The following is a 22,732-nucleotide window of genomic DNA, read 5'->3' as shown; positions in this document are numbered from 1 at the left end:
CAGACTGTACAAATTATTTTGTCCAGAGGGAGAATATAAAGACCTGAATTAGTATTAAAACAATAAGAAAAATATTAGGTATACAAACCACTGTTTTTTCAAGTTATGGAAAATTCAGAATAAAACCTAAAATTCAAATAATTGCAATGGAATAAAAAGTTTTTTCTTATTTCTCCTCTTCCTTTATTTTTTTTAATACAATGCTATTTAAAAATTACTCTAACCATAGGTGGTGCTTGTATTCTCATAGCTTATCAGCAAAGATTTTTCAGAGACAGTGTCCTTGTTGGGGTCAGATATTGATCTTTAGCCTGTGAGTGTTAAAACAGTTAACTGAATTCTGTGCCAGTAAGAAGTTTGTAACCTGATAGCTTATTTCTGACCTATTTTAAAATTTTATTTACTCTTGATTTTCTTGAATTAAACATTCCTGTGTTATTTTCCTGTCTGTATTTATTCTGAGATTCCGTGATATGAGCCAGAACATGTGGCTTCCTCGGTGTGTCACTCATCATGAGAAGATTCTTTCCCATAAATAAACACTGATAAGTCTCCCTTTGCTGAGCTAGTAAATTTCCACTTACAGCCACAAAATTTCCTTTGAACAAGAAAAGGAGCTGTTGTATTTTCTGTTTTTTTTTTTTTTTTTTTTCCCCTGATAGCTTCTGTAATGCAAACCAAATGGCCTGGGAGGACAGAAAATTGTCCTGTGTATCTAATAAGCACATTTGTAAATTTATTGTAAATTTATATTATTTGTAAACAGACTCTGGTAGCCACAGCTTGGAGCTGCTGGGTCATGGCTGTGAGCATGCTTGCAATCCCTTTTTGCCATTTGGGAAATCAGAGCCTTTGTGATAGGGATGTGATGGATGGATGTGATATCTGTGTCGTATCCGTGCTGGGATGTTTGCAGCTGGATATTTCAGGCCAGCTTTTGGACTGGGGCGAGTGAAAGATTTTTGCTGCAGGAAAGTTTGAGAACCACTATGCAAAAGCAGGGTTTTTGTAAGTTTGGTTTTATTGTGTACCTCTACACATTACCTGTTCTCTTAGGAAAGTCAAAACATGTACGTCTGATGTAGAAAGCCATCCTACTACTGTTTTAAACAGTGGTGTTTTTTGCTTTTTGTTTTTTTTTTGATTGAAATGTATTGAGTGCCATGACACTTAGAAAAATGCTGTCATTGGAGTTATCAATGCATAAATATGTCCATAGTCAAAACACAAATTGATACATTCTGCATAAATAGTAGGGATGTACTTTCTTTAAGAGGGCAAAATACTAGATCTTGCCTCAAAATGGAAAAAACCCCAACATGGTAAAGAGATGCATTAACCTTGAGAGGGAATAATTTTTGTATTTCCAAAAGTAAATGGGAATAAGTCAAGATTATGTCATGTGTGATATCACTTAGCTTTGTGTGCAATTACATTTATGTGCAAAATAAATATGCAATGACGTATGAAAAATATATCTAGCATGCACATGTATGATTCCTTGCAGTGTTATTAAGTTTTATGTTTTAACAAAAACAGTTTTGGCAAAATATGTGTGCTTGTTTTACATTACCTCTGGTCTGATTTCAGAAATCAGCTACCTGATATCTTGTTTGCTTCTGAGCAACAGATAGACTGAAATTACATAAGTTTCCAGAGTGTAAACTAACCTCATCCATCCATAAGAAGCATGAAGCTTCATAGCTTAACTTTGGCTTTGAGCAATGTAATGACTGAAAGCCAGACCCTCCGTGGTGTAAATTGAATTAATTCTCCTTCTCTGCCTTCGGTGACTCGCACAAACTCACAGCAGCTGAGCTCACGACCTTACACTCAGAGTCAATTTGCCCATGAGAGACACAGACAGTGCTGTGAAATGAAATGCATTTAGATTTTTCAGTTCTCCTCCTGACATTTTTACTCCTTCATTTCCTTTTTGCCTCCCAGTGTCTTTGGGAATGAGGCAAGGGGAATAGCATTTAATCCTGGTTCAGAAAAATGTTGACTACAATGGTATAGTCATATATGACAAATCTGTAGCATTTATATACATATTATGCCTGTACTATGGGGCTAAATTATGCCCACATCTCTGTATAGCTTTATTCTCAAGGTGCATTGCACATTTATTCTCAATGTGCATTGCAGATGCAGACCTGTACTTGAAAAGAATATATTATTTTATCATATTTTGCCAGTATCTCTTAACTTTTTGTATATACCAGTGATATACCAACGAATCCATTAATTTAGCAGCATTTTCTTTATTTTAATATGGTATCTTCATAACTTACAAGCTAGAGGCACAGATTTTCATATTTTCAATTTTTTCTAAAATGGATTCAGTACTCATTCAAATGTACATTTAGCAAAATTTTCTTTCTTTACATTGTACCTGCTTTACAGATGTTGTTATAGCAACTTTAAACAGGAACAAGATGTCAGTAAACATGACTAGCTACATTATTTCTCACCATCTGTAGTCAAAGGACTTCAGAAAATCAATGTTTTTGTTCTCCTCTCTAAGGACCACTTATTGTCAGTTGAAGTAAATGTGTTTAATCTAGATACTTTCTTTTGAATTTTAGGGAACTGATGTTCTGCCTTTGTGTAAGAGCACAGGGTGATGAAAATGGTGATGAAATTGTGTGTCTGTTAAGCAGCAGCATTGGGCAAATTTTTCCAAAGTGTACCATTAGAGCACTTACTACACATACCTGTCTTCCTCTAAAAGCAGGCAACTTCCAAAAGACTTATTTGATTTTCTGATCATGCATCTAGACATATCATTCTTGGATAGATTTTTATGCAGAATTTTTAAGTTACCTGTTTTGGTACTAAAATTATTTTATTTGTCTAACTTGCTGAAAAGATAAAACAGTTTTCAGTAAAATGTGGTAATAATTATGTCCTTAGCAAAAGTATATCTCAGTTGGAAAACCAATGTGATTAAACCCACAGTTCCTCAAATCATTCCTTCTTCCCACCTAGTTCATCCTAGAAATAATTACAATCTAGCAGTTACGATGTTTCATATTTGAGATGCAAATGCCATAGATTTTCTTCAGAGAAAACAATGAGCACAAAGGCAGTTGCAGTATAATTAGCTAGAGCTAAGCAGATCTCACCCAGGCACTTCGCCGAAACTAATTCTAACTCTGTAGAATAATAACTGATTAGAATTTTAATTCTTGAAAATTCTTCTTTTTTTCACAAGAAAACAATGTTAATAAGATGTTAGCTGTCAATATTACTGCAATGCCAAATTTTATACGCTTGCAAAGAAGCTCCTGAGAAAATTGGAGTTTTCATTCAGCCTCCGCATAACCCCACCCCACCGAAGCCTCTGGAGATACGAAGCAGCTGCACCATAGTTGCTAGGAGACAGTAAAACTATTAGTTTTGGCTGCAACACGACCTAGGTCTGCCTCTCTCAGAGCATCCTTGCACCTTAGGCAAATCTTGCATGGAAAGTTCAAAAGCAGCAAAAAATTTTGTCAAGCTTCTGGGCCTTAACTAAATAACTTCTGAATTGACAGTATCAAAAGGCAACTTAGCATCGGGAAACATATTTAGAAGAAGAAAATTCTTCAATTTCTCTCAAAATTATCTACCCACAGTCTTAGAATATGGAATTTGATATTTTCCAAACTCATAACTTTCCAATATGTAAAGCTGTTTTATCAAACTCACTGATAAACATGTAGTGTTCTTGTTCTTACTTGTGTGTCCTTTAAATCCTTAATTCTACCTCTTGGAGAGCTTCCTGTTTTTCAAGTGGACAGGTTTCTTATTGCAGCTCTGTCGTCTTACATGGAAGAAAATTCAATTTTAATTCATCCTAGTCATGCATAAAACACAGTATACATTTCTAGTGAAATACCGATAATAGTTGTTGCTACTGGTTGCCCATGGGTTTGGTTTCTCTAGGAAAAATAAATTTGTGGTTAAGATTACAGTTTGTGACTCATTGGGTTCATAAATTTTAAGGAAAGGATTATGCTGGACATTTCTTAGCATATCTTACATTGTGTTGCCCAATGCATTTCTTCAAATTGTGAGATATGCCTATAACTTTTGATACATTTGGAACAGAACTATAAGTTTATTTTTGATTCTGCCATAGAGCTTTTGCAATTTATTCCATACATCAGTGCCTTTTTTTGGTGTCATCTCTGTATAATGGAATAATATTTCCTACTACACAGAATAGAGATTTATTCATGGCTGAAGATTGTTTGGATGCGATGGAGTTTGAAATCATCTAAGAAGGAAAAAATGAGGGATTCCTTATGAAGTGATAACAGCCATTGAAAGCAAACCAGAAGAACAGAAAAGAAGATAAAGGCTCTTTCTGATAGTTTGAGGCCATAACAAAAATGGATGATACCATTTCTCTTTGCTCCTTGAATTTTTGGAACATTCTAGGAAATATAATCTATCAGTGGAGTATGTATATTTCCTTAAAGCTTGAAAATATAATTTAGAGCTTAGGCTATAAAAGTATTAAAGACTAGTTTCATACAGAATCAAACTGAAGGTACTCTGAGCACCCAAGCAAGTGATTTATGATTTAATCAAGACATAGGACTTAGATTTATGATGGGTCTTTCAGAGGCTTGTTTCTTCTGGTGCTAAAGAGGTGAAGGTGTTATTGGATGGATTGTTGGATGTATGTTGGCTGGATTGTTTCTGTGAAGGAGATAGGAAGTGAAGTTAGGTTCTTTAACAGGCAGGGAGATAATAATACTAATGCCTTATTTCTATGATTATGCAATAACTGAATAGTGAGATCACATCCTGGGTCAACCTGTTTCAAAACTCAGCTGAATTCAGAAATACCCATGTTTAGCAAACTGAAAGACCAAGTCTGACTTCTAGGAAGGAGTGCAGATGTCTGACTCAGGCTTTTCTGGAAGATTGTACTTTGAGAACCTCTAAAAACTGGAGCAAATCACAGCGCTCCACACTCTATCATTTGTAAATCTCAAAACACTTTACAATTCTGGCCAAAAATTAATTATGTTTATTTTTCATAGCCATAAACTTTTTGGATTAGGTCTTCTGATATTGAGTGGATAGGACAAGAGTCCATCAATTATTCTACTTTTAAAAGAATAGTGATGAGGACTCTGGATTTACGTAAGAATGTTGTCCAACAAAAATGTTGTCCAGCTAGCTGATTTATGAGTGTATTTTGAAAGGTGATAAAAATATAACTTCTGATATATGAATGAACTTATTTCTCTTCTGGAAACCACCATAGAAAAGTGTTAGAGTTTCTGTTTCACAAGTTGCTCAGGAAATTAGTTTGGGTTTGGACTATTTAGCTACTCCACTGAAAGTTTTATGAATTATTCATGAAATATTTGCAAGGGTGAATTTTTTCAAATATTTTTTGGAAATTACACAAAAAGTCCTCTTCTAATTTCTTTTGAACGGAAGTGGGAATCAAACTTTTTCACATCTCAAATTAGGTTTTTCAAACACAGTAAATTAGAATCAATCAATTAAATCAATCAATCAATTAATTTTTCTTACTGCAATAAAACAAAATATTCTCTACATTACTGTTGCTTTAAATTACAGTAATAAGAGAGGCAATAAGACAATTTAATTTGCTTAATCTGCAGAAAGTGCCCTCTTTATGTACTGTGCAAAACTAAAAATTCAAGATATGCAATCAGCCACATAATGCAACAGACTTGTCAAATTTAAGTGCATTTTAACAATACATTTTAAGCCCATTATGAAATTCAACATTTAAATAGAAGCCATAATTTTAATTTCTGGTTCACAGAGATTGTCACACTAACACAGAAATGCATGAAATATATTGGTTCCAACACTAATGATGGAAACTTACAATATTACAATAAGTGGCTGCTTCACTTCAGAGATGATAGAAAAGTATTAAGACTAAGTTACAAGTGGTTTTTGCCACTGTATTACTGGTAAGCCAATTCCTTATCTTTGTGACTTTTTCTGAAGAGATTTTTTCATATGAAAGGGGCATTCTTCCAATATTTAATGTGTTTCTTTAATAACTAAGAACTTTCAATTTATGCAGATTTTTTACCAGTCATAATAAATAGAAACACATCTCACAGTGTGCAGAAAATATATGTAGTCTGCATATTGTTGAGCTGCTGGGATACAGTCTAAAATATTAAAGTACACTTGGGAAGTATCAAAAGGATTTATGTTAATAAAATATTAATGACTATTTACATATGGTGATCAGATGCTATTATTCTATGTCTGAAAAGCAATATATCTAGGTAGAATATTTTTCTATTATTCTAGGAGAGTATAATTAAAATTCACTAGAAGAAATGCCTCTTGGAGTGGTCTTATTTGCCCCAGGGAAGAAATTCCAAAGGAGGATCCATTTGCTGAATTATGCATTTTTGTGACAGAAAAATCCCCAGGCCAGCACTCATGGCATGAGAAGATTCATCTTGCAGGCCCATTCCTTGTTTATTCTTTATAGATACTGCATTCTATCCCTCACACAAAAATTGTCTCTGTATTTGCATTTATCTCATCTTTATTGCCAAGTTGAGGCAAGAAAGAAAAAATGGATATTTTCACATTCTGGGACCTGATAATTCTTCTAAGACTTATCTCACCGAAACTGCTTTGATGGAGTTCTTTTAAAATTTAGAGACAAAAACATCCAGGCTTTCTCATTGGAGAAATAAGGATATTAAATTGTATTGCACAATGTTTGTTATAATGCAATTGCAGGGTTTTCTTTGTCAACAGGTAACTTAATGTACTTTTTTTTTAATCTTCGACATTGTTTTTTTCTGGTCTTTTTCAAACGCTATAAACCAAGGAAGTTAAACAAATGAGCTTTCAAATAAGTCATTACCACTGGAAAATCCTTTTTGGGTCCTATAATTAAATATTATTGTTGCACCTATTTATTGTAACTACAGTTAGGCCAAACTTGGCTTCATTAACCTCTGTTTTATATCCATTAGGACATAAAATGTGTCTTTGACTTGGCTGGTTTTTGTATTCCTTTGGCCACCTATGTGTGTTTTGTGACTAGTAAATGCAAACCACATAGTGGTGAGAATCAACCCCTTCCTCCCACAAAAACTATTGTACGTACTATCTTTGACAGGTAGTGTTTGTGGTAGAGAAAATAATAATAACAGATACAGAGGTTAAAGGGATTTGCTTTAAAAATTTGAAGAGCTGTTTCTCAGCAACAAGATGAAAGCATATTTTTTTCAGCCCAGCAGAACAGGATGAAATGTAATCATAAAATGCAAAAACCCCAGTACATTATGGTTCAAGGAATGTAGCAAATACATTAATTTATGACCTCAAGTCGAATTGCAAAAAATCTTTTCATCTTTTAAAGACAGAAAAATGTGAACAACCCAGTACACCAAATTGGTTGAAACATCAGCTGAGTTGCAGCTTACTTCATGGTTTCAGAAATCAATATTTGCATTAATTTCCTAGTTTTAAAATGCACTAAGTAATCTGATGAGATGAAGGAGGTTCTCAGAGAAAAAGACCATGTGAGACAAATGCTTATAGGCCATAGATCTCTGAGAACCTGAGGGAGAAATACCCCTAGCAGTACATATGATCTGTTTTGTTATAGCAATTTGTAACTGAGTTGGTTTTCATATTCTCTTTTCCTCCCTCAATTTAAATAATCTTGAATGCAAAAATCCATTTTGAATATATATATATATATAGATAGGTAAATTTCCTTACTGTCCCTTTATTAACCATTATGAAACATTCATTCACCTTGTTCTAATACATAAATCCTCATCTATAATGGACCATTTTAATATCCTAACAGGTAATAGGACTGGGAAGTTTCCCTGGGGTTTGTTTATCATTTGTGGCTAAACAATCTTTCATAATAAATTCTTTTATAACTATGTAAAAGAGTTTAAGTTAAGCTGCTGTTTCTGTATTCTCAGTGTGGAGTAAGGTGCAGTAGAACCCTGACAAAGGTACCCAAACAGCGTTCTAAATATTGTTATCATCTCATCATAAAAATACACTCATGGGTAGATGATAGGTTCAATTTGTTTCACATGCCTTTATGGAAATTTCTGGAGCAGTCAGAGCTGCAAGTCAAAAAGCAGAATTTATGAGTGCTTATCACTGAAATCTAAGCTGGTTGTGATCAGTTGTACTCAAAAACTGTTTTACATATAGCATGTCATCTTTAGCTACTAACATAGTGGTAGAACACACAGGTCCCTTAATAAAGGAAAGATGTGACACTCATAAATAAGGATCAGTGAACAAAAGAGCTTCCTGATGTGCTTTTCTGAAGAGTGTTCTTCCTCCATGAAAGTGCCTCTGTAGTAAATCTAACCCTTTAGGCATTTAATCATTTTATGTGGATGTCTCGTAAATGTCTGTGCCTCACACTGGGAGCCAAGTGATCTAACAGTAAATATCATGGCAATAAGATGATGGATCTTTGCGTCTTGATAAAATGATTACTTGGATTACTTGATTATCACTCAGGAAAATCATCATGCAAAAAGCCAGGGTGCTGGGAATATAGACAAAATAAGGAAAGGGTGGGTGAGATACATGCCAACTTGTCCTTATTTTAAAATAGAGACTAAAGAATACATTTGAGACACTTATCTAGGCCCTGTAAAACTTGTATGTAAGTTCAAACATTGTGGAAAACGTAATCGCACCTATTAATGATCATTCATCCTCATAGATTCCTACATTTCCCTAAAATTGCATTGGAATAAATATTTCAATTAAATATTTGGAATAAATTGGAATAAAGTTTGTTCGGTGAAAAACAATTATTTAATGTAATAGAGGTATAAACTACACCAGTTAAAGATGAGGAAAAAAAAATCTGTTTTTGTAGACTGTCAGGCAAGAACTGCAGGAAATGGAGTATCAGTAGTTTAAAATGTGTTTGAATATCAGAATTTTTGAATCTCAGCTAGCCATATTAGTGATTTTATATTATATTTCTATATTAACAAACTATTTTAACATGTCTATAGGTTGAGAAGGAGAAAAAATGTTTTTTTTTTCTGAAAGTCTAGTGCTGTTGCAGAACATTTTTTGTTTAGTACACACAAGACAGTCATTGCTAGTCAAGTATATTTTTGTGTGCACAACTTTCATGACAGTCATGAAGTTTTCAGGATTGATGTCTTAACTGAAGAACGGATTTCCTAAAGAGTAATGTAGTCCCCTGCCAGTTACAATGAGCAAATGATGAACCTTTATTTACTCTGTAAAGGTGTTGAGCCTGAATTATAAATAAAGTACTTTCCATTCCCCTTGGGTCACAGGACATCTTTCCAAATGGTAAAGCAGCTGTTCCAAAGATGATAATTCCCACCCACCCTGGGGAAACTCAGAGGAAAGATCATTGAAGTCACATAACATTGGTGTTACCTAGCTGGCTGAAGAAGCTACTCAGCACCAGGAAGACTGCAAGGCTTTTCAAGAAGTAATATCTTGGTAATTATACAAGATCTGAAAAGTACTTACTAGCTCCTGTTTAATATTACAGGCCTGTAACAACTGCAACTCAGCATTTTGAGCAGTTGTGATTGATTGATTCTAGAAGTCCTACAAGGAAATGAGGTAAGATAAGGTACTAATTGATGTGTAACAATAAGGTAAAACACTTGTTCTGTTAGGAATTCTACAACTAAGCAGTTCTACCAAGGGACAAATTCATCTTACTTAATGGTTTCAAAGTGGGCAGTGGTTGAATCTTAGGCACAATTCAAGACGGTCATGGAGATGTCAGAAAAACTCATGTTAAAGATTTAGAGCTAGGCAATCATGTTTCAAAAAGATGATTAAGACATGCTGAGGGGATGCCAGTGAATCAAAAGTTAACATTTCCTTGATGCTGTCCTTATGAATGCCTTTTTATAGCTCAGTGCCAGTTGCTTGACTGCTGTGTGATGCCATTTGCTCATCTGATCCACAGTTAATGCAAGGGTGGATGTCACCATCAGACACCAAATGCTTGCAACATGGAGGGTGAAAGTTTTACCCTGCAAGGTTGAAAGCAGCTGTTAGCGAGCTGCCAGAGGCTATTTTATATAACCATTTACATTTAGCAAGTGACTGAGAGGCAGGCAAATGTCACATTGCAAAGATGTTCTCAAGAGAAGTGTGACAAGCGTCTTCTCAGAAGACAAAGATCACCTTTTGGTGTCAGCAAATATTCTTTGTGACATCAAAGCTCATCAGCTAAACAGAAACAGGGAACAGCACAGACAGTCTTTGTGAAGGACTGTGACATTCTGTCACGTTTGTGAAGACTGGGCTAACTTCTTGTTCATACTTACACTCTGATATGCTGGTGTATTTGGGAAATATAAAGCTTCATTTCAAATATCTTGGATATATTATGTAAGTGTAAAGCATCATTGTGCTGAATTTATGGCAAATTGAAAAAACTTTCATAAGGAAGATGATTTACCTGAGAATATTTTTCAAGTGTTTCAGTATTTCAATATTTTTCAAGTGTTTCAGAATTTCTTCCCCCACAAAAATTAAATTACTGGATCTTACTCACAGAGATAAGGGATAGCTTACTTTTGAAAAAACTGAGGCACATTTAGGAAAAAAATTTTTCACCAGCTTGAAATGTATCATGCATAAGAAAAGTTGCTGTTTCCCTGGTTAAAAAAATAGAAAAAAAAAAAAACAAACCCCAAGAAATGGTTTCTGTGAATTTTACTATTTTGTAGTTGTGTGTAGAATATAGGGTCCTTTCCATTTTACTGCTCTTCAGTATACAATCAACAATATTGTTTCTAAATGCAACGACTGAACTGCAGTTGCATAAGCAATTAAACTGTAATTATCCAAGTATTAGTGCAACACCCTTTGGAATCAACAATGAAAAGTTATCATTTGACTGGCTACCTAGCTCATTTCAGAAATAATTATTTAGAAGCTAAGCCATTGTTAATCTTCAAAACACTGCATAACGGAAGTATTCAAACCTTTCAAAAAAAGGTCATTCTGCCAATATTTGATTTCATTATAAAATCAGTAAGTACGCACAAGCACATTAGAAATAACCCCTCAGTAGAAAAAAATTTCATGTCTTTTTTTTTTTCATTTTTAGTGTCAGCTCTTCAAATGGTAGAGATTATATTTTACTCATAAAGAGGAAGTGGTGAGAATAGATTTCTTAGCTTGATAAATGGACATTTATGCTCATGTTGCCAAGTTTATGCTGTATGTGCTAAGAGCTGATCACGGATCAAAGCTGTTTTAACTGAACCAAATACAGGACCAGAGAGAGGACAGGGAGGGAATGCTTTGTCACCCAGGGAACTGGGAATCCCAGACTTGCAGTGACCTATTGCTAAGGTATAACTCTAGAAGATGGAACAAAACTTTATCATCCCTTATAAGTTATTTGATTTTTGGAAGTTACTCAGACATTTGAGTCATTATTTGAGTTTGTGCTTAGAGATAGGTTGGTACTAAATTCCTTGCTACTGTGAGTACCAAAGGGTCTGGAGGCAAAGAAAATAAGCAGAATTATGAAGGATGAAGCAGAATGTGCATTGATGGCTTTTTAGAGCTGAAACACCAGGGGAACTCATAGACCAAGATAAAATGCTTTGAAAATATTTTTACATAATAGAAAATGCAAATGCTGGATACAAAAAATGATGTTATGCATAGTGCTTAATGTATATTATAAAAGGCAGAACGACCATTGTAATTTTACAGAGGCTTTTATTTGTGTGGTTTTTTAGGTTTTTTCCTTTGCTAAGAATTGATTAGGAGGACATTAAGAGAGTAGTGAAAAGGTATGGTGGAAAAGAGAGGGAAACAACATCCAGGGGGAAAAGTGAAGGGATGAAAGAGTGACTACAAAGCAGTGTGGAGTCAGCATGAAAAGATCTAGAAAGGTTTTGGGCATAACTAAAGCACCCAGCCCATCAGTAGGTGGTGTACATAAGCCAGTCAAAGCCAATGACATTTTCACTCATTAGCAGCCTTTGCAGAGGTCATATGCATCTTAATTTCTTCTCCCTGGAGACTTTTTCTAGATGGCTTACTGGGTGCCAAGGCATCACATTCAATCTAACATCTCCTGAGGGAATCTTTCCAGTGGTTTCTTGGGATCATAAAAATTTAAAGTGAGGTATTACCATGATCAGTTGCCATTTTGTGTCTCCTGTCTCATTGCACATTGTTCTGTTTCTTATGGCATAGAGAAGATGGGCTATTTGCAGAGCATAATGTTTGCAAATTTTACCATGTCTCTCTTCATACATTATTAAACAAAAAAATTGATTGTATGAACATGTTTGTTTTGGAACTTATTCATTGAACACTTCTATATAAACATATCAAGCTATGAGTTATTCATGAACTATTTGTTTTGATTTTGCTTTGAAGTCTTGTGTCTTTGTAGCACAATTGCAGTGATATTATTATTGCTTACTCTTCTGTTCATTGCAGGTTAAACAAGATTTCCTGCTAGCCATACAGAGAATTGTGAACTAGGTACACAACAATTGCAAGGCAATATTTCTCTGACAAGTGAAATAAAAGAACCTATTTAGATATTCTTAACAATGAAAAAGGTTCTCAACTGTGTCAAATTTAATTCATAGTTTTTATTCAAATGAATGCATACAAACGCTCTTTTCTCAGTATTTATTCATCTTGAATAGTATTGATATACTCTAAGGAGAAAAGTGTTGTAACTTACCCATGGATATAAATGCTGTATCTTGAGTAAAAGTAATGACGATTGTTTCACTGTCCTGAAATTTTTGTCTCTGTTTGGGTAACACAGGGATGTATTCTCCTCCTCCCAAAGGCTGTCCACCCTACAATAGAGCATGGCAGTGGGGCAGAGACTTTTCACAAACTGAGAGAAGGTGGTAGCAGCCCAGTGATGGTACTGCTTTACTAATCCATAAGCCAAGAAAGGGTTTGTGTTACTCTAATTCTGAAATTTTGCTGAAGAACAGACCTGCATTTGTGACAAAATGTGAAAATTTTTCTGTCTTAAATTAATCTGCTTGGCCTTTTCTTTCTTTCTTTCTTTCTTTCTTTCTTTCTTTCTTTCTTTCTTTCTTTCTTTCTTTCTTTCTTTCTTTCTTTCTTTCTTTCTAATTAGGCAAGACTTAGAGTTCTGTTAAAATAAAAATTTGTTAGTTACAAACACTTTTGACTTAAATTAAGGAATGAATTTAATATCCATGATGTCTACATCAAAATTACATGGCTGATATGCAGAGCGACTGGTACAGAGACTGAACAAAACTAGTCTTGTGAAGGAAAATAGGGGAGCAGGCTTTTTAATCAACTACAAACAGAAGAGAAACATACCAAAAAATTAAATCAACCAGATAAGAGCACAGATTTGCTCTTTGAAACACTCTACATTGCTGAAAAATAACATGAAAAAGTGATTCAGCAAAGAAAGACATAACAGGTATACTGGCTGAAATTTAGAGACAATTTAGAAATAGGAACAAATATCTCATGGGAAAGATGATAAAGTATTTTAACAAACTATCAAGAGAAATGATTAATTGTATATCTTTTCTAAGTCATAACTGGAAATTACTTTTTAGCTACATCCATTGTTGGCTTCAGTACAGATGAAGGTATATCTTTGTCTGAATTGCCAGAAGAGATAGGGTATGTGATTTAATGATACTTTCTAGCTTCAAAATCAATTCTGCTGTTGCAGGTTTTCCAACAGGATGAACAGAGGGGAAAGAGAGCAGCCATGATGTACATGTGCATTCATGACAGCTACAGTAACTTTTATTACTTATTTGGCAGTAAAAAGATTGCTCTAAAAGCACTTCTCACTTCTTCCTGATCCAGAAAGTCTCTGTCTCCCAAATCAAGAGAGAATTTGAATGTATCTGTGGCTGAATTTATTTACAGAATAGGTAATAGAGAGCAGGCTATACCATCAAGCCTTTTTATGATAGGCAGCCTGTGGATCTCTGAGAATATTTTTTGTGACATCCTGTCTGTATGATGTATCTTAATTTTTTCTGTTAATGCTGCCTTTTCACATGTGAAGCAGTGGCAGGCTTTACATAAATAAAATGTGTAATAGGTTTGCCATACTTAGAATATTTGAAAGCTAGCTGCCATCTAATTTTATTTGACTAAACCCATACATTTTCTGCAGTGCAATTCCAATTTACAGCAAATATACCAAATGATTGGCAGACTTTTGAAAGCTGTGAAGACAATTTTTTCAACATGAATGCTACTAATATGAGAAATTGTGATTTATTTAAGAAACATGAGCATTCAAAAATCTCTCTGTGATATTCTGCTTTCATTTTGCTGTGCTATGAATGTGAGAGTAAATATTAGCACAGGGTGATATAACAGCGCTACTCAAAGAATCAATATATGAAAATTGTGAGAGTTGATGGAGACAGAATCAAATTGCTACTGTCCATAGCAACTTTACCACTTAAATGGATGTTTTAGTTATGCAGATTAGCTAAACATTCTCCAAGCAGCTGTTTAGGTCACTGGTCAATGCTCTGAGTGAAATCCAGCCATTTGCTAAGCTTTGCTCAGACCTTTGCACAATCATCTTTAAGTGGAGGAACAAAAGGAAATTTAAACAGAGAAGCTGAGCCAAGTCTATGCTTCTGTGTGAACTTAATTTAAAATAATTGTAAGCTTATATATTAGTATTACATAATAATACTCCACCAGCTTTATTATCTGCATTTTCTTGTGCCTTTGAATTTTTATATTATAATAAAACACACTTCTGAATATTGAATCAACATGTAACCTATTGACAGATTAAACATGTAATTCCTTGCACTCATATTAAAAAAAGGGAAAGGACAGTTTCTCTGTTTATTGAATATTTGTCTCCAGAGAATATTTGCAAAATATTAACCATGTAATACTTAATTTCATGAATCCACTGCTTTTATCCACAGGTGGAAATTATGACTATGTTTTGACATAGACAAGGTGAAGGACAGATATTATAAAATAAATTATTCTTATCTGCAGCTTTTGTTTATCTTTGAAGATCAGATATCTAATAATTAATGTGTCATTAAAAATTAAATGTAATGATTCTAATTCCAGTGAGAATTAGATTGTAATCCTGAAATGTGGTTCTTCCCCTATTTTTTAAATTAATTTTTGCTTTTCTGGAATGCAAATTTAGATTACAATGGATAAGGAACAACAATCAGAATGCAGATCCTGTGGTATAATTTTTACTGGTGCCACTTGGAAACTCTTTGGGGCTATTGCCTGCTCGTCAGATCAATGTTGAAAATTTCTGAAAAGGAAATTTTTTCAGTTGAAAAACTTTTAGCCCAAAAAAAGTAAGACACTGATAATCAAACAGCAGGATTCAAATTAGTTAACCAAAAAAACAGTGCAGTAACATCTCCAAGTACAGTAGGGCATATAAATGATAAGGAATATCAAAGGCAGAAAAATTGACACATTTTCTTGTAAGTTTTCTGCTCCTAACCTTTGCTTTCTCTTTCCTCATAATAAGGAAAGAGAAAGCATCAAGACTGATGTTCTCATGATGCCATATCTTTATAGCAAATCCATATCCAGCCTGTCTTTAAAACAGCAGGAGTTTATTAACTGCTTTTGAAGCATAATAGGATAACATAAATCACGGATTTAATTCTTTCATAGAATGTCTTTTAAAGTCTACCTTATAACAATATAAATCACTTTGGGACCATCAATAAGGCAGTCAAAGGCATACACACTGACTGCAGTCTTGCTTCTGGGGTAGTTGAAGGCATTATCTCTTAAAATCCAGGCAGAATTTCCCCTCCCTGTATTTCATGTTTATGCTGCGGTCTTGAGGTTCAAAAGCTAAACCAACAATGAATTAACCTGACCTGCTCTGCCATGTACTACTGGCATGCAAGCTCAGGAATGGCTTTTGCCAAGGTTAATTTTCACTTGCAGGTCTACAAAGAAGTTGTAGGCTAAGTTCCCCGACTGCCAGGGAAAAGAGAATTAATGTAGTTAAAAACCAGTGTTGAGATAATGGTAGTCACACAATTATATCTGAGGAAATTACTGTTGTTCTTGTAATAAAAAGAATATTTAATAAACTCTAATGATAATATACCTAGTTATCCTCTGTAACACAGAGAAAAAACAGACTGCAATATAATGGTTTCAATATACATTGCATGGCATGTTTATCTTGAAATATTAAAAAATGAAAAGCTGTGATTTATTTTGAGACATACTTATTTACAGATAAAAACTTATGTTAAAATAGTCTGTCAGAAGACCAAGGAAGAGAGAAATTAATTATTTTAAAAGGAAACTCCCTTTTAGGCCCAAGCCCATATGTCATTTTTTCAAGGCCTCCTTCAGCTACACTTTGGTGGGTTTCAGGTAATTGTCTAACTCTTTTGCTACTTATTCTACTGAACATACTTCTGAAAACTGACTCAACATGGGATCTGTAAACAGATTACACATATAATTCCTTACCTTCATATTAAAAGAAGGAAAGGGCTGTTTCTCTGTTTATTAGCTATCTAATTTCACTGCACTTCACTTTCCTGCTAGAAGCATTTTCCCTATTGCTTCACGAGTTTGTGACACGCAGCAGCAGCAATGGGAAACACTCTTCCACACCCACCTGCTTTCTGTCTGCTAAACACACAGATGGGATCCAGCCAGGTCTCATCCTTTAGCATCATTGCCTCTTTTCCACCCTAACAGATGAAAAGCACAGGAAAATGTTCCTCATTTCATTTAGAGCACCATCTACTCATTTGCTGCTCCTTGCAGAGCTGTAAATGAACATGTCTTTGTTTGTTTTGCCTTCAGAAAAGAGAGCTGAAAGGATTTGAGTAAAGGTGCCTATTGCACTTTGATGAGCTTGATGCTTCAGTATTTCCCTGTATGTTATGTAGAATAAGAACTCTGTGAGGCTAGATAAGCTTGGATACCTGAAAGGTGGCTGCTAAATCGAAGTTTTCCTTATAAAACAAACTTTTTAGCTATTAAGTAATTCAAGTATTTTGGCCCAGAACTCTTCTAGTGGATGATCATGATTTTAGAGCATGAAAACCAGTGTCCCACTGTCAAAATTTTTCTTGTCTTAATCTTTTTTCTCTGGAAATTTTGACAAGTTTGGCCCATGACTGCAGCTCTATGCCCTTCTGTATTCAGGAAATCAGACATTGCACCACAGTGCTGATCCTTGCAAGCCCCGATCCAATATTTCTTCCTGCTTCAGTGAAAGTGTCAAGGAACCTTGTGATTTTCATGGACTGTCTGCAGCACTTGCTTCGCCTTGTCCGGTTATTACTGGTGCCTGGCAGCCTGGAACCTTCCTGAAGTTCCAGAGATGATATCAGTCACGGTCTGGGCTCTGCAGGGGTCTCGTGAGGCAATTGCAAAGTGAAGAACTCCGCCAGAATTGAAGCACGTTTCTCCTGTTTATTAAATGCCAGTAATTTCCTGTGAAACCATAAAAAAATTGACCAGGGTCATACTCAACAAAAAATTATTTTCTACAATTATTTAGTACTTCAATATTTGGTACCATTAAATATGTGTGAATAATTTACTGAGTAGGTCAGTGCCAAGAGATACAGCAATGCATGACAGGCCCTAAATGTTGATCAAAAAAGCCTCTTCAATGGTTCTAAAATTTTACTCTTACCAAAAATAATGACGATTTCTACTTGAATACATTAAAAAATTAGGAGATTTTTAATGTTTCTTTTGGGGTTCTTTGTGTTTGTTTCTTTTTTTTTTTTTTGGTTTTTTTTATTTTTTTGGGGTTTTTTTTGTGTGTGTGTGTGATGTTTTGGAAGAACCCATAAATTAGATAAGAACGGAATTTGTAGTTAGGGTTAAATATATACAGAATATGCTGATTTTGTAATCTGTACCCTAAAGAGCACCTCTGCATTTATTAAATTGATTGTATTGTTTTCACCTTAATCAGAATGAAACTTCAGTCTGAAATGAAGCTGATATGCTGAAAGTAAGGGATGTACTTTATATGTGTTATCTTTCTGAGGAAAACTGTTTATTAGTTTGCTTTCTGATAAATCAAATTAATTATGAACAGCCTTTTTAAGTAGATAAAAGTTTTTTCTCTTCATTAATCAAAAGTTTTGGAGAGTTTCCTTTTAATATAGCAGGGATGCATCCTCTGGTTGCCACAGAATTAGATTTTTATGTCTGAAATTATGCAGAAACTGATTTAAGATGTGATGAAGCCTCTCCAAGTTACAGTTGTCTGGTGTACACTGTAGTAAATTTTGACCTTGTCAGGTGAAGACAGGTGAATTATGATCCAGCCTGTGTGAGAAATGATATGTCTACCATATTAGATTAATTTCCTGTAAACTTCAACATTTTGCATTCCCAAACCTTGTAAATGTCATCTTTATCCATCATCATGCAATATTTTGATGCTGCTTATGAAGGAGTTCTCATTTAATTTTCAGCTTTTCTAAAGAGTTCTATTACACTGTTAGAATATGCTTTTTATGTTCTGTACTTTTATTAATTTTTTTCTGTCTGCAGAGCAGCCCTTTCCAAGTTAATTAAAGTTGTTTATTTTCACAGTAAATTATTTGACAGAACTTCTCTTTGAGAAAAACTGGATTATTTTTTTCCTTTTTCTCATGTATTCTGTAAAGAATAAAGGAAGGTCTATATTATTTTTGTAATTCAAGTAAGGAATGAAATAAGGAAATTCAAAGATTTAATCTCATATTCAATATTCTTTCTAACTAGCTGTCTGTTGGCCCTTAATATGTAGCACTACTTTCCAATGAGAACTTGGATCTATGAGAGGAAAATAGAGTAACTTATGGAAATCTGAAAACCCAGAGATATAAATTAAAAATAAAAACTAAGACCCTGAAGACATGCCTTTGAGTCTGTACTCAAAGCTCTTTTTCTTCTGTGAAAACTGTGTGGAAAGTACTGATGAACAGGATTTACTTGCCTGATAAATTACATTGGCTTAGCCAATCAAAATCACAAGAGAAATCTCCCATTTCCCAGGGCTTATATGAAGTGGAAATTCTTGTCCATCTGCTTTAATCCTTCAGCTATTAACACTCTTAAGAAATTACATTCCTAATGAGAATGCAATGTTGCAGTTCAAGCTAATTTATATTACTAATTTATCTTATTAAGCTGGATTCAGAAGGTCCCCTTTGTTCTTATTCTAATATTAAATTATTTTTCTTTATCTGTCATAGAATATGCATATAATATCTCCTTTCAGTTATTCATCTAAACGGGGTGGTTGGTGTTCCTTTAGTGCAGTTTACCTCCTTACAACCAAAGGTGAGAATGTAAAGGTGTAGCTTTTAAATGAGACTGCTCTAAGCTTTATCCTGTTGATTGTATTCATCTTCAAATACACTGTACACAGACAGTTGATTTTCTGTTTCAAATTTTCAACAAAATTGTCACTTGGAGTATATTGATCTAACTGTTTAAGCTTGAAAATAAAAGATCAGTAGAAACTTCTCTGTCACACTTGAAAAAAGGTCTCTTCTTGTTAGCTTCTTGTAAAGGATTTTCATTCAATTTGAATAAAATCTATGTATAAAGGCATTTTTATAGGAGACATATTTTAAGTTAATTTTTTTCAATTCATGATTTTAACTTTTGTGTTTTAAAACATTTTTTTTGCCTTCCCAGGCTTTATGGATATGGGTGGCACTCATCTCTTGTGTATTGTGTTAGCAGTGGGAAACACTCTATTCACCTGAGCTCTGCTGTTTGGTTTCTTCAATGTGCTCAAACATTTTTCCACTGCAGTGCCAATTCGTTTTGTCATTTTCTTTTTCAGTTTCTTACACATTATTTGACAACAGCGTTTTGACTAAAATGTATATGTCTTTGTTCTCAACATTTTTGAGTCTGAAATTATATAGGTTTGTGGCTGAAATTATATAGGTGTGATAAAGATTACATTACTTTGAAATTTCATTTCCCCCCTCATTTTGTTCCTTCTATCCCCTTTTTATTGTGATTATTTTTCTTCACTTCTAAATGAGTAGTTCTTATTTTTTTTGTGTGGATTTCCAGAAGAGGGAGCCATGTGCATGTACACTTAAAATGTATACTGCAAAATCACAGTCATTAAAGAATAAAGAGCATTTTCATGAGATTTATAATACAGTTTTCCTCCAAACTAATGGTTGCTAGGTGACCTGTGGCCAACATATTGAAACCTAGCAGGAAGCACTGGGACAGTGTTCAAACAACCTTGTCAGGACACTGTAAACATCTGATGCTCATGGAGGTCCTAGAACTCATTAGGATGTTGATATGTTGGGGAATTTATAATATGGAAGTAGTGCATTTAATGACATTTCCATATCTTAGATGTTGAGATAACTTCATTATTTATTAGTATGGACAGGATGTTCTTTAAATCACAAACTTTTTTTTAACATGAATATGGGTGATAAGAAATGCTGTTGGAATAAAAAACTTTTAGCTATACTTTATAGGCAAGATGACCATATTATAATAAAATTGCATGCTATTTATTGTATTTTAGAGATAAACAGTATATTCAGGAATGTGTTAATTTTAAAATACTTCATAACACATTTCACTTCTCAGATCAACAGCTCAGAGGAAAGGAGGGGTAATATGGAGGGTTCAGCACAGGGGCTGAGCACCAGAGCTGCTTCCTGTTTAAGCCTCTTGAAATGCAGAAATCTGCAGTTCTGTGTTTGTTAAGAGAGTGTTTTGATAACGTTGAAGACCATGGCGGAACTTCTGCCAGTGTTCATCCTAATGGGTTCCCTTCTTCTGCAAAGCCAGCAAAAACCCAGCAAGCAGGCAGATTCCCTGAAGCCTGAGTACAAGCTGATAGTCCATCATAGGTTCAGAAAATTGCAGTTAAAGTCTGTGCTTGCCTTTGTATGTAACTGTATGTGTGGCTGTTGTAGCTCACCCAATCCATTCCTGCTCAGATGTGCATCGGTGTTTAGGTTTACATACGCACCGATCTTGACAAAACTCTTTGAAAAGTTGTTCAGTGTACTTCAAAGACTAGAATACCCTGGTTTAAAATCACTGCTTTGGCGGGTAGATGCAGGACAGCAGCAGGAGGTGGGACATGTGTGCAGGGTCCTTGCTCGCTGAAGCACAGCTGGCTGCGGCCCCTGCGGGCTGAGACCCGCGGCTGCTTCTGTACAGATGTGCCAACATGTTGGGCAAGGAGACCCAGCCGACTGCACAAATCCTTCACACACAGAGCTGTCACGCACCCGAGCAGTTTTCCTTTTGCAAAAGCCTCTTTTCAAGCTGGACAGTGAATTGGACTGATGTGGTTAGAGTGGGGTGGCAATACATCTGTCACCTCTGAGCCTTATAGAGCAGGGCTTGTTTCTTTGAACTCCATCTGCAATGACAACCATGATTCCAAACAATGATAATGTGCATCAAAATATAAAAGGTAAGCATGCTCTAAGTTCTTCTGATTTGCAGATGCAGAAGGTCAACCTAACCCCTTTTGTCAGAGATGCTTTCTGAAACAGAATGCTGCTAAAGACCCTATTTTACTCTGTGGCCAGCTCCTAACTGGAGCCCAGATGACATCAGCGCAGAACAAAAGCTTCAAAGAATACTTCTGATTTTGTATTAATTTATGCGTCATGTGGAAATAATTGTTCATGTGGAGCTGAGTGAAGTATAAAGTCTGGCAACATTCAAAATGACAACAGATTTGAATGTCTATCAAATCTCTATAAAATAGCTTCTGAATGGCTAGCTATATTCTTTACTTAGCAGTAAATATATTATATATATATATATATGTATATATATATAATCTGTTATTATGATTTATAAAGCTGCAAGGGGAAAATCCATTTCCAGCTTTTTCTAGTTATGTTCAATCGTTTAGAAAATCTATATAACAGTCTCTATCTGAAATGATTAAAAAGTCAATACCACACTTCTTTTTTGAGAATTGTGTTTTGATAACCTCTCTACAAATACTATTCTAGACATCCTTCACCACTTGTCTGGCTGCATTATCTGTAATTGTCTTTTAATAGACTGAGACTAAATTATTAGAAAAGAATTGCATCACTAGGGAGTAAAGGTTGTCAGATATCAGTGAGATGTAATACATCAAACACTGTTGTGTACAGCCTTATCTCATATGCTCTTTGTTGTTTTGTTTTGTTTTTTTTTTTTCAAATAGAGCTTTTTACCCTTGTAACCTATTCTAGTTCAGAGCAGGTAAAATAATGAATGCAAACCTGAATGCAGCTCCATAGAATTAATGAATCAATGAGAGCAACAATATATTGGATAAAAAGTTCCTGACCTGAAAACCAGATACTACAAAGTTTCTTTTAAGCAAGGCTTATGGTTTTTTTTCTCTTCAACTAAAGACAGAATTCTATAGGAAAGTCTCTATAGGAGAGATTTGCTTTGCCACCACAAGTTATTTATTATGGTCCTCCAAAGTGCTCTGCTACTTCATTGAGAAAGTGCTTGAACCATAGTTGAACACAACCTGGACAAGTTCTTTAATGCTTGAGTTTTAATTCTGGTTGAGCAATTTACTTTGTAATTTAGAGGAAGTATTTAACAGCTTTATATATTGAGTACCTTATCACCAGCATAAAAATATTAGCAGTTAACAGGTTGACAACATCTAATTAAACAGAGTATTTGGGTAGTGTTTTGGTATCCACCA

This window comes from Melospiza georgiana, chromosome 5 (assembly GCF_028018845.1).
Source record: "Melospiza georgiana isolate bMelGeo1 chromosome 5, bMelGeo1.pri, whole genome shotgun sequence".
NCBI lineage: Eukaryota > Metazoa > Chordata > Aves > Passeriformes > Passerellidae > Melospiza > Melospiza georgiana.
The sequence above is the reverse complement of the archived record's forward strand: the minus strand, read 5'-3'. Positions refer to the sequence as shown.